The following is a 16,866-nucleotide window of genomic DNA, read 5'->3' as shown; positions in this document are numbered from 1 at the left end:
AAACTTGAATCTCGTACTTTAGGGCTTTTCATGGAGGCTTGTCATGTAGGCCCAATCAGTTTTTAACTCTATAACTATCTCCTCTCCTTTTCCTGGAGAATGGTCTGGAGTTGAAAGTTCCAAACTTTTAATTATGGCTTGGTCTTTCCAAGCCCTATCCTGAAAATATCTAAGAGCTCATCAAGAGTCTCCTCATTAGAACAAAAGGTGCCTGTATAATCAAGTTAATTACAATGGATTTAACATTTTTGAGTCAGGAACCATGGTCAAAAACTAAATTTTAATCAAAAGATGTTCCTAGATGCTCCCCTATCACTGTGTTACAAAGGTTTCAGCACCTCTGTGATAATAACTGAGCATATCACAATATTACATAACTTGACTACCAGACTCATCATAGCTTTGGTCAGGTTCCTCAGCAATACTTGTCCGTGTTGCTCTTAGGATATGGTGCTCAGGTTATTCTTGTATCAGTAGGCCTGTTTATTCAAATAACTGAAATCCTTATTCATGTTATTTTTATATTCATTTACTTGTCTGTTTTTTGTTGTACTGGGAATTGACTCTAGAGCCTTCACACTGAGCTACATCCCCAGCTTTTGTCTGTTTTTATTTTAAGACAGAATCTTGTTAAGTCACTTAGTTGCCCAAGCTGGGCTTGAACTTGCAATCACACTACCTCAGCTTTGCAGAGTGCTCGAATTAGAGATATGTACCACTCCACCCAGCTATCCATATTTTAAAAATTAAAAATATCATAAGTTTATATATGCATACAAAATATAACAATATAAAATAACAAACCCTATCATTTATATCAATTCTTTTTGGAAGAAAGAACTCTAATCTTAAGCAAGAGTTTACTATCTATAATATTTTAGAGGTCTCATATTCCCAGAAATACACAGGTATTCTATATATAGTCTATAATTTTGATCCTATTCATTTATAAATTTTGTGAAGGTAACTATGCACATATGTCTTTTTTTTTTATACCATGGGCACGCACACGCGCAGTTTGCAAATTTACAGGTATTTGAATAATCTTAATTCTAACTATAAGCAAAGACTTTTTTTCAGATATTTATTGACTTTTCATCTTATAATTGGTGTGATTTAGGATGTTGAATGGCACTTAAAAATATAGTTCTGCATATTTTGCAAAACTATTTTATTCTAACTTTTATAGACATTAACAAACCTTTAAATAGTGTTGCCTGGTGTTTCTATTGCCAAATCTTTGGAAGGGTTGACTTACGTAGACATAGGAGGAAGCAGACAGAAACTGCTTTTGTAGAATACCCCCTAATTTTGTTTTGGAGAGAGACTAAGTGTAGATGAGGACACTGAAAAGGAGAGATATTTTGGACTGCAGGGCCATCATTATGCAGATAATATTCAGCTTTATTCAGCCATACATCTCCCTTTCCTTTAGCCCAGATGGTAAAATGACTCATCTGTTCCACTGGCCAGTGAAACAAGGGAGAGAGAAAAGGAACTGTTATAATGATAAAAATGGATGATGTTTCAGAAGCAAGGGGAAAATATTTCTAGGCAATGATGATGACACATTGATAGTGTTTGTTAATACTTTACATTCCTTTTCAGATTCACAGCTTGAGCTTCACATTGCTTCCAGGATTCTTGAGGAATAGTTCTGACCAAGAATTCTTTTTATCTTTTTGGTGCCTACGTAAGTTGTAAATATTTTTGAACTTCAAATGATTCACTTTAATATTTTCTCTTTATGAGGACTGAAGATCATCCTTTGAATGTGTGACTTTTTGTTACTTTCCTTGAAAATCACCTAGCAACGTCACATGGAACATATTCTAGTTAAGAATATGATTAGGCTGGAAGCATAATTGGATTCACTTAATAATTGGGGGAAACGACTACTGGACAATAGAACAATATGATGGAAAATTCTGGGTTCTGACAGACAAAAATGAATGTATGATGAGACTTTTGTACATGCCTCTTCCTGTGGCTGTCATCATGTGAAGTTAGGCTGTTTTAGGGAAGGATTATAGACATGTAGTCACAGAAAACCGAAAATCTTCCTTCCTTCCTCAAAGACCTGCAGAAATAATTGATTTCTAGGACAACAGACTATTCTATCACCTAGAAGTTTGTCTCTAAGAAAGTGGAGAAAACTAGGTAAGATTTGTTCCTGGTTTATCCAGGTTGGCCTCAATGTAATTATACATCACTTAAATGGGGACAGGAGGCAGACGAGTCAAAACCAGAGATATGATATCATGATAAAGACATGACTTAGTTATTTGATGAAAGAGGACTATGAGCCAAGGAACACAGGGAGCCTCTAAAAGTTAAAAAAGATAAGAAAATAGATTCTCCCTTAAGAGTCTTCAGAAAGAAATGCAGATTTGCTGACACATCATTTTCAGCCAGATGACATCTATTTTGGATTTCTGACCTCCAAAGCCATCATATAATAAATTTGATTTGTTTTAAGCCATTGAGCTTGTGACAATTTATCAAAGCGGCAGTAGGAAACTAGTACAATTCCACAAAATATGACTGTGTAAATCATATATGTCCTTTAAATCAAATACTATCTTCTCTATAAAGGTTTTTATTATTAATTATGAAATATTCAAACATTTATGGTAAGAGAGAATTTTATCATGAATATATTTATCATCACTTAGTTTTGTTGTTATGTGTGATCATTTTTTACATATGATTAAGTCATAAAAGAACAAAGTTCCTTGAATTGAATATCCATGACTTCATTTCCCTCCCAAATTCCTCAGATATATTTATTATCCTGAATTTGCCATCCTGTGCATTCCTTTTTATAATTCTCTTATTTATTCATAAACAGTGTATACTTTTCTTTTTCACATTTATACATTTTCAAACTTGTATAATATTCTATATAAATCATTAAAAACCTTCCACCGAAGATAATGCTTTGGAGTTTTATTCATTACTATGTCAATCTAATGTATTTCTGCTAATTTTTTCATGTATATCGACTAAGTAGTAGTAAGAAACCACATCAAAGCAGAATAGGTTAAAACTAAATAAAAGTTTTCTTTCTTATATAATAGTCAAAGGTGGGCAGTGCAGGGCTGTCCTGCCATCCTTAACATGTAATTTCCATCTAGGCAATGGAGAGATGGAGATGTTTCTGTTATAACTTCCCATTCCTCAGCATGAATAGGAAAAGATAGGAGGAAAATAGTCTCATTGTTTTTTGGTATGATTAAGATGTGATGTACATCACATCAGCTCCCAACTCATTGACCGAAATTAGTCACAAAATCACACCCAGCTGTACAGAAGCTGCAGACTGTGACCTCTAGCAACAGAGCAAACTGCTCAACTACAATTTGGAAGTTCTGTTACTAAAGAATAGAGGGAAAACTTTAACACTCCTCTCTCAGTAAAATACACCAAGCAGTCAGAAAACCATCAACGACAGGGAAAACTTGAATACTATCTATCAACTGAACCTGGCTGGCATTTAAAAAGATTTTACTCAAGAACTGTAGAATAAGTAGAATACATATTCTGTTCAAGTGCACATTTATGAAGATAGACCAGATCTTGGGTCATAGGATAATTTCAACCAGTGTAAAAGAATTGAACATGCAAAATATACTGTCCAACCATAATGGAATTGAAGTAGAAATCAATAAAAAATTAGGAAAATCTTCCAATACTTAATTTTAAACACACTTCTAAAAATTCTTAAAAGGATAATTCCTAGGAAGAGTAAATCTCATTGAATTAAGAAAAATAAAAATACAATTTATCAAACCCTATGGCATGCAGATAAAGCAGTGCTTAGAGGGAAATTTATAGAATCAAATATTTATAGAAGACATTTCAGGTAAAATATCCAAGTGTCTATCCCAGAAACAAAAGAACAAAATAACTCAAGGCAAGCAAAATGAAATAATAAGCTTAAACCCAAAAATCCTTGAGATTGAAAGCATAAAAACAAAACAAAAGCTATTTTGGAAATGCTTAATAAAATTGATAAACTTCTAGTAAGACTGATACAGAAAAACAGAGAGGAAACCAAATACTAGTATTAGTAATTCAAGAGGGAACATCACTAGAGACCCTGTAGAATTAAAAGGATAATAAAAGATCACTATTTAAAAAAAATCTTAAACTCCTAAATTAAAAAGCTTAGAAAAAATTCTTTGAAAAAAACTACAACAAGATGAAGTACAGATGTGCCACACAATATTTTGGTCAATGATGGAACATAAATAGGACAGTGGTCCTATAAGGTCATGGTGAAGCTAAAAAGTTTCACTTGCCCAGTGACCATTGCACTCATTGTAAGGTTGCAGCACAATGCAACAGTCTCAGGTATCTGTTGATGTTAGTGGAAACAAAATCGAACTTGCCAGTTATGTAGAAGTATAGTTATGTAGAAGTATAGCACCATATTTCTATAAATTTCATTTTATATTTTTAATGAAAATAAATGACTGCATTATTGGTTTATGTATTTAATATACTTTACTTTTTATCATTGTATAGAGTATAGCAAAAACAATTTGTCCATGAAACAGTGTGCTGTATTACACCAGCAGCAGTCTCATACATGGCTCCAGGAGCAATGGGCTACAGATAGAGATGTGTAGTGACTCTACCACCTATGTATGTGTTGGTGTACTCTATACTTTGTCACGGTTATGTGACAAAATCATGTAGGGCTGCATTTTTCAGAACATATCCCTATAATTAAGTGATGCATGACTGCATATAATCTGAATAGCCCCATAATTATGGAGAAAATTGAATTAGTAGTTAAAAACCATTCCAAAAAATCTTCCATGCCCAGATATTTTTGCTAGCAAAAATCTGCCAAAGAAGACTAATGACACGAATTCTACACAATTTCTTCCACAAAGTAAAAGAGAAGGGAACAAATCCCATTTTACTTTAAGAACCCATATTATAACAATGTCAAACCCTTTGGTATTACAAGAAAACTTCATGCCAATGTCATGTATGAATAATTAAAAATTCTCAGAAAAATAAGAGCAAACCACATCCAATAACATATAAAAAAAGATTATGTACCATAGTGAAATGGGATTTTATCCCAGATATGCAGAGTTGCTTTGACATCCAGAAGTCAATTAATGTAACAGACTATATCAATAGAATAAAGCAAAAAATTTTGTAGAACAAAATTTTGTAGGACAGGGGAATATGGAAAAAATAAAAACCAAGATTGATTATGTACATTTCCAACAATGAATGTCATTAGATTGTATATATTAAATGTACCAATAAAATTAATTTTAAAAACTCCATATCATCTCAATACACATATAAAACACAAACACTCCAAAAAGAATGAAGCAAATCAGAAATGGTAACTGTCTTTATAAATCTGAAAGCCTACATTTACTGCTTTTTCTTAAATCTTATACATCTGTTTAAAAAGAAAATTCAGGTTTTATTATATCTAATCCACATGACAACACCTAATGTGTGGGTAATGGGTTTGGACATATAAAGTAGCAAGATTTTTAGATTTTATATAAAATGGTATGTTAGTAACTGTGGGTAAACTATGCAAAGTTGAGTATATATTGCAATCCACAAAATATTAACAAAAACAATTCAAAGAAGTATAACTCCAAGCCAGCTGGAAAATTAAAATGAAATTCTAAGTAACATTAAAACACAAAAGCCAGTAGAGGAAAAATATAAGTATAAAAAACAGAGGAGATAAGTGGAACATAAAAAGAAAATGTTAGACATAAGCCCATGCATATTAATAACTTCATTGATTACTAATGGAATAAATCTAATATTAAAAGGCAGATTATCATAAGGTATAAAGTAACAGGATCCAATTTAAAACTGTCTATGTAGGAGACCAAATATTCATATTCTCAGAGTTGTTTTTGAGCCTAACATAACCACCTCCATGTTTACATCTGAGTCACCTCACTGGCACAGACGTGCCAATGACTGCACTAATGGCCTTGCTCATTTAATGACCTAATCTGTTACATAACAACTGTATCTTATCATAACTGTTACTGTACAATACGTTTCTCCTTTATCATCTTATGATTAGCTACTTCCTCTTACAAATTTGTGGTTTTTGCCTTTATATACTGCTTGTGCCTGCAAATAAATGAGACCTTGACAAGCCTCTGCTTGGTCTCCTTCTCTCTGCGCCTCTCTTGTCCCATTTCCAGGTATCTCCCCTTCTCAAGCTCTGCTGATTACTGACCCCGCGGGCCGGGGCAATTGATTACTAATGGAATAAATCTAATATTAAAAGGCAGATTATCATACTGTATAAAGTAACAGGATCCAATTTAAAACTGTCTATAAAAGATGCACTTTAATATAAAGATACAGACAAATTGACAGTAAATGGCTGGAAAAATATACCATGTAAAGACCAAACATAAGAAGGATGGTATAATTATCTTGATGTAAGAGTACACAAATTTTCAAAGAGAATACATAAAAGAAGAAAAGGTGGGAAATTGCATTTATGCATTGTCAGTTCATCATGGAAACATAAAAAGCACAAAATATTATGTACCTGATAACAGAAATTGAAATACATGAAGCAAAAGTTGCAAGAATTAAAAGAAGTAAATAATTCTACAATGGGAGTTGGATGGTTATAACATATCACGCTCACATTTATAGAACCGTCAGGCAAAAATATAGAAACTTGAAACCTATCAAGCACTTTAAGGGAGAAAAAAAAGAAAAAGGAAAGAAAAGAAAAAAGAAAGAAAAGAAAGGTGAAAATAAACACAGAGCAAGAAGAACAAAAGGAATAATAAGCAGAAATCAAGAAAATAACAAAAATTAGCAAAACAGTGAATTTAAAAACTGATTTCTTAAAATATCAATAAAATTAATAACTCTCTTCTCAGAATTATTAAGAAGAAAAGAAAGCCACAAATTGTCAATATCAAGAATAAGAGACAGAGATTGCTAGATCACAGATTCCATAGATGTTTAATATATACTAAGGGCATAACATGAAGATACTATTTCATTAAATTTGTCAACCTCAACGAAATATTTTAAAAACCTCTTAAAACACATGCTGTCATTATATTTAAATTACATAGTGCAAACCTGTCCCAAGAAAAAATAGGAAACTTGAACATCTCTGAATCAATGAAAGAAAATTTACCATAAAGGAAGTTCCATGTCTAAATTCTTGACTGGTGAATTTTATCAAACACTTAGGGAGGAACTCATACACAAATTTTTCCTCAAAGTAGAGGGAAACACCAAATCATTTTATGAAACTAGAATTACATGATGCTATAACTAGAGAACATAATTTCAGAGAAAAATATCCATGAATATAGAAATAAACATCTTCAGCAAAACATTATTAAGGCAAATCCAATGATACATAAGACATATTCTGATCAAATGGGTACTGTCCTGGCTCAGGCTCAGGACATGTGCTATGCAACTAAATAGGTAAGCTTCCCTGACTCAGCTCTTTCTTTGCTATGTGCACGATTAATATGCATCACATCAGCTACCACTGTGACATTTTTGAGCAAGCATTATTTTGATTTCTAGGTCAACCATGAAGAAAACCCATTAAGCTCCCCTTGGGCCCAGTACAGCAGAGGAGACCTGCAGCAGCTTGCAACTCTCTAGTGCGCCCACCTCTTCAGCAAAGAACAACAGAGGAACATCCAAGCAGTGCGAGGCCGTCTGGTAGGCCCACCCCATTGGCCCAGTACAGCAGAGGAGCCCAGCCACCCAGCGCCAACACAGTGGGGTCTCCGTGCCCCCTTCACCCTAACACGAACAAGAGAAAGCGGGCCTCTCTGAGGCTCCTAGATGATAATTGAAGCCCACTGGAAAAGTGCAGAAAATCTCTGCCATAAAGGCACACCTCACAACCACAGTTGGTAAGTCAGAGGAACCAGTACCTCACATCTGAACCTGGTCTAACTTCAGGGGAAAAACAGCTGGAACCTGCAGTAGAACCTTGCAGAGTTCCACCCAGGAGGTCAGAGTTCTCAACTTGGGCCTTGCAGACAGCAGTCAGGCTGAACTTCAGGGGACAGCTGCTGGCTTGCTGAGACTAATTAACTTAGATCTGCACACTCCTGCCACACTGCCTCTTGGATTTATTTTAGTTCACAGTCTGTGGAGGTTTCAGCTCATAGTCAGCTGCCTCTAAGGCAGGGTGACATGGCAGAGGAGAAATAATTCAGGGCATTGCAGGAGGGAAGTGGAGCCTTCCTTATTTTTTCCCTTTTTATTCTATCCAGGCTACAAGTTTTTTGGTGGATATCACCCACACCTAAGGTGGGTTTTCCCTCTTCAGTGGGTCCATATATGCTAAATCAGTCAGTGGACTAATCATCCATTGTCACACACCCATGATCCAGTCACCTCTGAGCATATGAGGCTTTGGGGGTATATTACATCTAGATAATAACAAGACCGTTTGAACCATGTTCACTTCTGCCCCAGGCTCTGAGAAGATACATTTTTATAGGCTTCAGATGGTTGGATCCTCTCTAGAGTAATAGGAGTTGGAATCCAGCTTGTGATGCTATCCATCCTTTGGTTCTTTCATTCTTAGTAAAGTGTGAGTTCTTACTTTATTTAGACATTCTCTGCTTTCTAATATTTCAGCCATGGTGTCTTTGACTCCAATCTCTATATAGATGTTCTTGGATAGACCAGCATTTGCAAGAGGGCTCAGGAAAAGGCCACTAAGCATTGCAAATTTCTAGGAGTCTCATGAAACTGATTAAACCTCAACTGCCTGGAAAACTGCAGAAAACATCAGAAAGTGAATTTCTTAAATTAAAGTGATAAATAATTATCATGAGACAGAAGACCCAAAGTCAAAAAGAAGAACTTATTCGTTTCTTATAATAAAGATGCATGTGATTAGAACATTATGGAGTGAACATAAAAATCTTAATGGGCATTAGATAAATCACGTTTGTCACTATCGAGGTTGTATTCATATGTCCTCCATGAACATAGTCTCTTGTCATAGGAACCAGGGCACTCAAAATATCATAGCTGTGATTCTCTCTCCTTAAGAATCTGCTGAGTTGGATACTGTCAACATCATCCTCAAAAATGTCTTCTTTTGTGTGCTTAGAAGGATACGAACTATCTTCCATGACTCCTTTTCTGGATTTTCTTAGCTCATCTGACAAATACGTGCAAATACCCTTTTACCTTACGGATCAGAAGGCCTGAGAAGTGGTTTCATGTGAAGGAGAACTTTCCCATCAAGTAACTGGTAATTGCACTCATTTTATAGTTAAAGTCTAGCAAGTAATCTATTTTCTTCATTTATAAGTTGTAGAAGACCACCTGTATATATAGTTCTCAATACCAAGGGTGAGCAAAGAATACAGTGAATGTTTTATATTTTTATCTGCATGAAATACACATTGCCATTAATACCCCTCAAAGTACGCCCCTCACTTCAAACACATCCCATCTTTCTTGTCACTTTCTAAGTAGTTCTAGAAGTCCTCTTCCCTGAGTTATCAAACACATGGTGAAACCTGCTGCCCAGTGCTGTCCCATGGAAACACAGGCTCATAAACACATTAGAGTGTGCCCTCATCTATGCCATTCACTAAGTCTGCTACTGTGTGATTTTCGGCTCTTCCCCAAAGCCAAAGACTATCAAGGTAAACATTTTGAATCTATTCAGGACATCAAGGCAGCCGGTACAGTGCAACATAAAAAAGGCTTCCAGAGCCCCTTCAGAAGGTGTCAAGAATGAGTAGACAAGTGTGTTGAAAGTGACAGGTAGTATTTTTTTTCTTTTTATTGAGTTTATTCGTACAATCTAGGTATACAGTACAGTTACATTAATTACTGGGATCTTATACCTTTACATGACAGGTCTTGGTTCTCATTTTTTCCCCTTGTCCCTGCCCTCCCTTTACCCCCTCCTCCCCTCCCTATTTACAAGCACTGAGAGTATTTTGAAGGAGATTAATGACAATGTGTCTTTTACTGCAATACATTTACAAAATTAAACATGCCACATTTTTTGAAGATACCTTGTACAAACTATCTCTAGCTTTTAGTTTGTTGCCATGTGGAGAAAAACTTATTAGAAACTGACAGATGATAGCCTTAGAAATTTCTTTTTATATTGTGAAATGCAACAGACAGGTGCAAAAATGCTGTTGCTAAATTAACTGTAAAAGGCATATCCATAAAATAATCCAAGCAGAAACTTATTTTTAGCCTACATATGTAATCCTTTTGGATCATTCACCATGTTTTCTGTGATTTAATTGATTTTTAATATTTGATGCATTTTTATCCCAATAACTACACAGTAGTGATCAGCATCAGATGATAAATTTGTTTCTAGAATGTGAGTAATGCTCAAAACATTTTTGTGAAGATCACAGCCCATATCTGAGTGAAAGATCCGAAGATAATGTTAACAACACCAAAGAAATTATCAACTATGAAGCATTCACATGTTACACATTTTGCCCCTTTCTTGAATTTTTCACAGAAGTACTGATTAAATCTGAAGTATTTTTCAAGTAGGCAAACGTTTCAATTATGAAATGTCATCAACTGATTGGAAGTTTATATTTTGACTATTTGTCAATTTAACTTCATTTCTCATGTGGCCCTTATTTTACATCATGACAGCATGTTATTTTCATGAAATAGTCTACCTAATAGAAGGGTTTTGGAAAGAAAGACACCCTTCTGCCTTGTTCTTGGATAAGACATGAATATTCTGACTCTAGAAAGGAACCAAAGTTGGAATAAAAACCATTCTCTGGGTGTAGATAATGGAATGGTTGACTTTGTAATTGTGCCAGTATGGAAGCCCCTGGGGGACAAGGAATGACTTGGTTTGTAGATGCAAGAAGATACCTAAAATTTTTATAAAGAACTATTTCCCCAACTAGTTTACTCTTCCTCTTCTTCACTTCTAGGTGAAGGAAAGATGAATCTTTTCATTTGCCAACTTGCAGTTAATAAAATCTTTTTGTGACTTTTGTGCCCTTAAGTTTGCCCCTTAGTGCTTGTCTTGACCTGATTTTATTTAAAAGCATAAACACTATAGGAAATGTAATAGAAATATACTAAAAACAAAAAACATTTGCTCTGTATCTATTTACCCAATATAGATGAAATGAACAGAAATATAATAAGTTTATAGAAGATACAGTGAGAATATATAAAGTATATAGAAGACCTGAAAATACATAGGAACCCTAAATTTATGAACAATAAGAACAAACTTACAGACATACCATAGTATGTATGGTAGGGAATATACCTTATTTTTAGATGCACTGAGAATATTCACCTTAGGACATACACACACACACACACACACACACACACACACACACATAAGTATATACATATATTTATATATGTATATATAGATAGTTACAGACACACACAATGAAGTATAAAAAAGAAATAATACAAATAGTACTTTCTAATTATAAAACAATAAAATTAAAAATTAATTGTAGGATTTTAAAGGCCCTTTTAGCATGCACATTCTTTTTTTTTTTTTTTGGTACCGGGGATTGAACTCGGGTCCTTGTACTTGCAAGGCAGGCCACCGAACCGCTGAGCTAATTCCCTGGCCCCACATACACATTCTTAATAATTATACTTTATTAAACAATTCTCAGGTTAAATTAAAATTTCAAATTTTTTTCAAAGGAAAAACTAAAATTGTGCAGTAATAATTTGTTTAAACATGGGCTAGAGGTAAGCAGGAGGACTCTACTCTTGAGTTTTAAATTATTAGGCTATGCTAGAGAAGACCAACTATCATAACATGGAAGTAATGCCAAGTGTATTTTTTTCTTTTTCATATGTTTACCTGGGTTTCTCAATGTCTAATAGTTTAATGCTTACACAAAATGTGAACTTAAAAGCAATTCAATATAATCTATATCTCTTTATATATGTCAATAGCAGAAACTTTTGCTACTTATGGAAGAAAAAGTTGCTTTGCTTATGAAAGTCAAATACTTCACTTTTCTTCTTTTTCCTTTTACTTCATTTTCCTTTGTTCTCTATGGATTTTGTTCTCTAAACCAAAAAGACAGAATAGCTATGAAATTGCACAACACTTCTATTTTTAGCTCTGGATTGAGGGTGGGCTTGAGTACAAGGTGGCCAGTGGCTTGTAGTCCAAATCAGTTCTGACTTGTAGTTAAGTGAACCCTGGGAAGGAGTAGGCAGTGACAATGAGTTTATGGTTTCAGTGGAGCCCAATACAGGCCAGGGTCAGGTTCTGTGGTGGACATAGAGAGATTTTGCTCTTTGTTGTCCATTCTCCCTTGGTTATCAGTTTGTGTGGTTCAAATCAAGCGGCCTACAACTTCAAGCTCTAGGAGTAGGTGTGTGACAAACCTGCGGTTCCCAAGTTAGGAACGTGATTATTAGCCACAATACATGGCCTTAGCCAAGACCATGGTAGAGTCAGAAGTTTTGATAGAATATACAGAGACTCTCTAACAACAGAGCTACTCTTCTACACATTCGCTGCATTTTCTGACTCATCACCTTTGAGCAAAATTCTTAAATTGCAGACAGTTTCCACATGAGGCCTGCTTCACCAAGATAGGACATAGAAAATGTGCTTTCCTTATCTCTAGCTGTAGAAAACAGTATGGAACTAGTTGACTTCACCAATCACTGAGCTATGTGAAACTTTTGGAAGTCAACAAGTCAACGAAGGAAGCTGTCGAGGCACTATTTGGTGGGGATAATAACTGAGATGTTTAGCTTTTTGGGGTGGCAGCGTTTTGCATGGTTGAGTTCTTGGCCTTCCGGTTACCGTGGTATCAGCAGCATTTGAGTTCTTAGCAGCAGGACAAACAAAATCCTCAGTGTTGCACAGGAGCAGTGGCACTGTTTTTAGTTTCTTTAGAACATTTTTGTTTGATGCTTGGCTGTAGGCAACATTCTTCTAGACTTTGTAACAGTTAAACTACAAAGCAGTCTTCCAGTAAAATTCTTTTCTGTAATCTTCAGAGTCAGAGGGTATAATTCCAAATAACTCTGTCTATAGTGTTGTAAAACTAGTAGACTAGTACATTTCAGGGGTCCTGACCTGAGGATATCAGCCTAGAAGAAAACTTGGTTGAGAGATAGAGGTTAACGAAAATTTGACAATACTGGACTCAGCCTTGCCTGCAGCTAATCTGACTAAACATGTAATCACTAATTTTTTCACAAGTTATTTGGGGCTTGAGGGAGATATACATTCAAATTTATATATAAATATGTAATATATATTCTATTATTATAACTTTCTTTCATGTACTTATATTTATTCCTACATTTATAATTAGATACTTTATTCAGGCTAACCAATAATTCTGTAGTAAATTTTGTAGCAAAATATATAGAGGCTGCCAGGTATGGTGGCACAAGCCTGTAATCCCAGCACTCAGGAGGCTGAGGCAGGAGGATCGCTGTGAGTTTGAGACCAGCCTGGGCTACACAGTGAGTTCCAGGTCAGTCTCAACTACATAGTGGGACCCTGTCTCAAAAAAAACAAAATATATAGAGGCTTATAATGTTTCTTGGTCACTGAAAGATGTTTCGCTTTTGTCTTTATTTTTAATTTTTATAGAAAATATGAAAGCTGACCTAAAAATGACATAAATGTCCACCCCACATAATTAGAATTCAATGGCACTATGTACCTTTTATGATTAAATAGAACAAGGTTTCTCAAAACAAAGTGAGAATTGAGTTCAACAGTAAATGTTTTCTCAATGAATCTATACACCTTGATCCTGCAAGTCCATGTCTACAAATTTGTGAGAAAATAATTAGTTTCCTGTAGATATTTAACTATAGATAAATGATTTTCTCGTATATGTAAATGACTAAAAATGAAAGGAAATTTAATAATGGTAGTAGATCATAATTATGCAGTGCCAACAAGCTGCCTATGATAAGGTCTTTATCTGAAATCATAAAAAACCCCTATGAAATTGATACTATTATTATTATTTTTCTTATGGGTAAGAAGAGTGAAGCAAAGTGGAGAGAGCATCTTGCCCATAGCCCAGCTTCAGTTATACAAAGCCTGACAGGACCTAATCCTGGAGGTCAGGCCGAGTTACTTCTGCTGAAGTCCACGCATTAGAGGCGAACTGGTAAAGCTGACCATTATTCCAGGGGAAAGCAATTAGACTCCATGGCTTGACAGGAGGTGTACCAAAGAATTTGTGAGTGTATTTTAAAAATCACCATAGTCACACAGCTGCCTGTTGATAGACGTGGATTTAAACTCAAAAGAAGAGCCCTTTTAAAAATGACTAAAAATACATGTAAGGTGTAGTTTTTAAAGATCCCTTTGATGATGGTGGGTTTAGAGTAGAGGTGGGGGGTGGAATTCTTTCCATTCAGCCACATTCTAAATCCTAGAAGTGTCTCAACCAACCTAGAGGAAGCCCTACGTTTCCTTAGAGTGCTGGCTTGGTACTGAGTGTATAGACCTGAAAATTCATGGATGCGTGACAATATACAATAAATAATATTGGTAAGAAAAGCAGGTTAAGAAGTAGTATGTTCTGTGGTTCCATTTTTATTAAAAAATGAGCATTTGCATAATATATATGTTATATAATTATATATTGTATATATAATATGTATGTAATATATGGAAACACATATGAAATAGGAGCACATTGGTGGACTTAACAGCTTTATTTTTAATTATCTTACCTGAGTTTACTAAGATTATTTTTGTATAGAGAAAATTAAGACTTTTTAAATTCAATTCAATCTTTCTAGAAGATGACTCCTCTTATACTTAAACTTTTATCTTAGTACCTTACAATAATATATTGACAGACTTTTTACTGATCCTGTATCAGATTTTTAAAAAATTTATGAGCAAATTGAGACATATAGCCCATGTTGTTGATATAGCCCATGAGGAAGTTATGCATTTACCTGCATTTACTAACATGCAGATAATTAGGTATTTCAATCCTGAACTGAACTTAGAACTCTTTGCTCTTGTCTTTGTTCTATTGACTAGAAACTCCAAAAGTGCATCATTGCTTTTAAACTAGCCACTGAATAAAAACAGTGGCTTTAAATGAAAAAAAGATCATTTATGTGATACAGAGACCCCATCTTCTCTCCTCTTAACTCTCATCAAGGCCTCTTAGACTGACGTAGACATTCAGGCATAGTTCATTGCATCTGTTTTGGTTCAGTGATGGTCAAAATTAGCCTGTATGCAGATAGAATTCTTCCACATTTGTGTATAAGAAGGCTATTGATTTTTGGGTATTCACCTTGTATCCAGATACTCTACTGAATCTGGCAATTAAGTCTAGAAGTTTTTTGGTGGAGTTTTTTGGATCTTCAATGTAGAGTATCATATCATCAGCAAATAAAGACAGTTTAACTTCTTCCTTTCCTATCTTTATTGCTTTAATTTCTTTCTCTTGTCTAATTGCTGTGGCTAATGTTTGCAGAACTATATTGAAGAGAAGTGGTGATAATGGGTATCCTTGTCTTGTTCCTGATTTTAACATGAAGGTTTTCAGTTTTTGGCCATTCAATATGATATTGGCTGATGGTTTTTCATAGATAGCCTTTATTAAATTGAGGTATAGACCATCTATTCCAATTTTTTGCAGGATTTTTAATCATGAATGGGTGTCAAATTTTATCAAATGCTTTTTCTGCATCTATTGAGAGGATCATATGGTTTTTGTCCTTGACTTTGTTAATACAATGTATTACATTTATTGACTTTCGTATGTTGAACCACCCTTGCATCTCTGGAATAAATCCAACTTGGTAAGGATGGATGATCTTAGAGAAAATCATTGTCCGGCCTTTGTTAGCATCACTAAAGATTTTCCCTTATTGATTAAAAAAAAGTTTAGTTTTTAAAAAGTCACTAAAAACAGACTGAGAGTCCAAGTCTATTTTCTGCTCACCACTAATATGTTACATAAGAATTATGTATGTAAAGATAACTGTTGTTAGAAAAACCACACTGTTGAATTTGAATGGGCATTGGAGACCATAGAGACTTGCATTGCAGCTAAAGGAATAGACACTGGAAAGGTTGGAACTCATCAAGATTACACAGCACAAGATGACAACAAGACAAGGTACCAGCTCTTCTAACCTTGGAGCAATTGTTTTCTATTCATACCACCCTGTGCTACTTCTTGCTTTTAGAACTTTCCTAAAAATTCCAGGTGCTCTTGAGAAGTCTGGCCTCCCAGGTAATGATATTCCTTCTCATAGGAACATGGGATCATTAGGTCATGACCATTGTTCTTCAGCAAATTATATCAGAGCCACTATGTCCTTTTCTAAAAGAACCACATCTCTAGTAAAGGGATATGAGCAATAGTCGTAAATCTCCTGTGATGAAGCTGTAATTGAATTTCTTATTGAAGTCACAGTTTTGTCTTAGAGAAAGAATGAAGAGCTAGATAAACCATCTGTATTTGAGGGTTCCCTGCGAAGTCTTGGATTTAAAACTAAGGACAAACCTTTGTCTGCTAATGAAGACACCTTAATCCTGAGGTTCAAGACAGAGATATGAAAGCTCTCACTTGTATGTAGAGGACTGGAGGCCATAGCTAAGTTATCATTGCACTTCATAAAGAATTAGGGGGATGTAAAATATTTTATTTGTTGATCACCTGCTATTTTCCTTTTGTTGCAATAAAAAGCGTATAGCTCAAACAAGAGGCAAGTCTAAGTTTAGCAGATCCTCACAAAAGCGTGATAGCTTTCTATTCTTTAAAAGCAATTTTATTTTATGATTTTTTAAAATAAGTTCTCTTGTTAGCACAGATAAAGACAATAGGG

The 16,866-nt window shown here is 34.8% G+C and overlaps 1 long non-coding RNA gene across 1 annotated transcript; it reads left to right on the top strand.

The window, feature by feature from the left end:
* Window positions 1–1,633: 1,633 nt before the first annotated feature.
* Window positions 1,634–9,247, top strand: LOC117287322. Its single transcript, XR_004518555.1, has 3 exons — window positions 1,634–1,693; window positions 7,582–7,919; window positions 9,183–9,247. It is a non-coding gene; the product is annotated as an uncharacterized LOC117287322 (long non-coding RNA).
* Window positions 9,248–16,866: the final 7,619 nt, after the last annotated feature.

This window comes from Fukomys damarensis, unplaced genomic scaffold (assembly GCF_012274545.1).
Source record: "Fukomys damarensis isolate Sample0158 unplaced genomic scaffold, DMR_v1.0_HiC HiC_scaffold_3, whole genome shotgun sequence".
In the NCBI taxonomy this organism is placed as follows: domain Eukaryota; kingdom Metazoa; phylum Chordata; class Mammalia; order Rodentia; family Bathyergidae; genus Fukomys; species Fukomys damarensis.
Note: the sequence above shows the minus strand (reverse complement) of the source record. Positions and strands in the feature narration are given on the sequence as shown.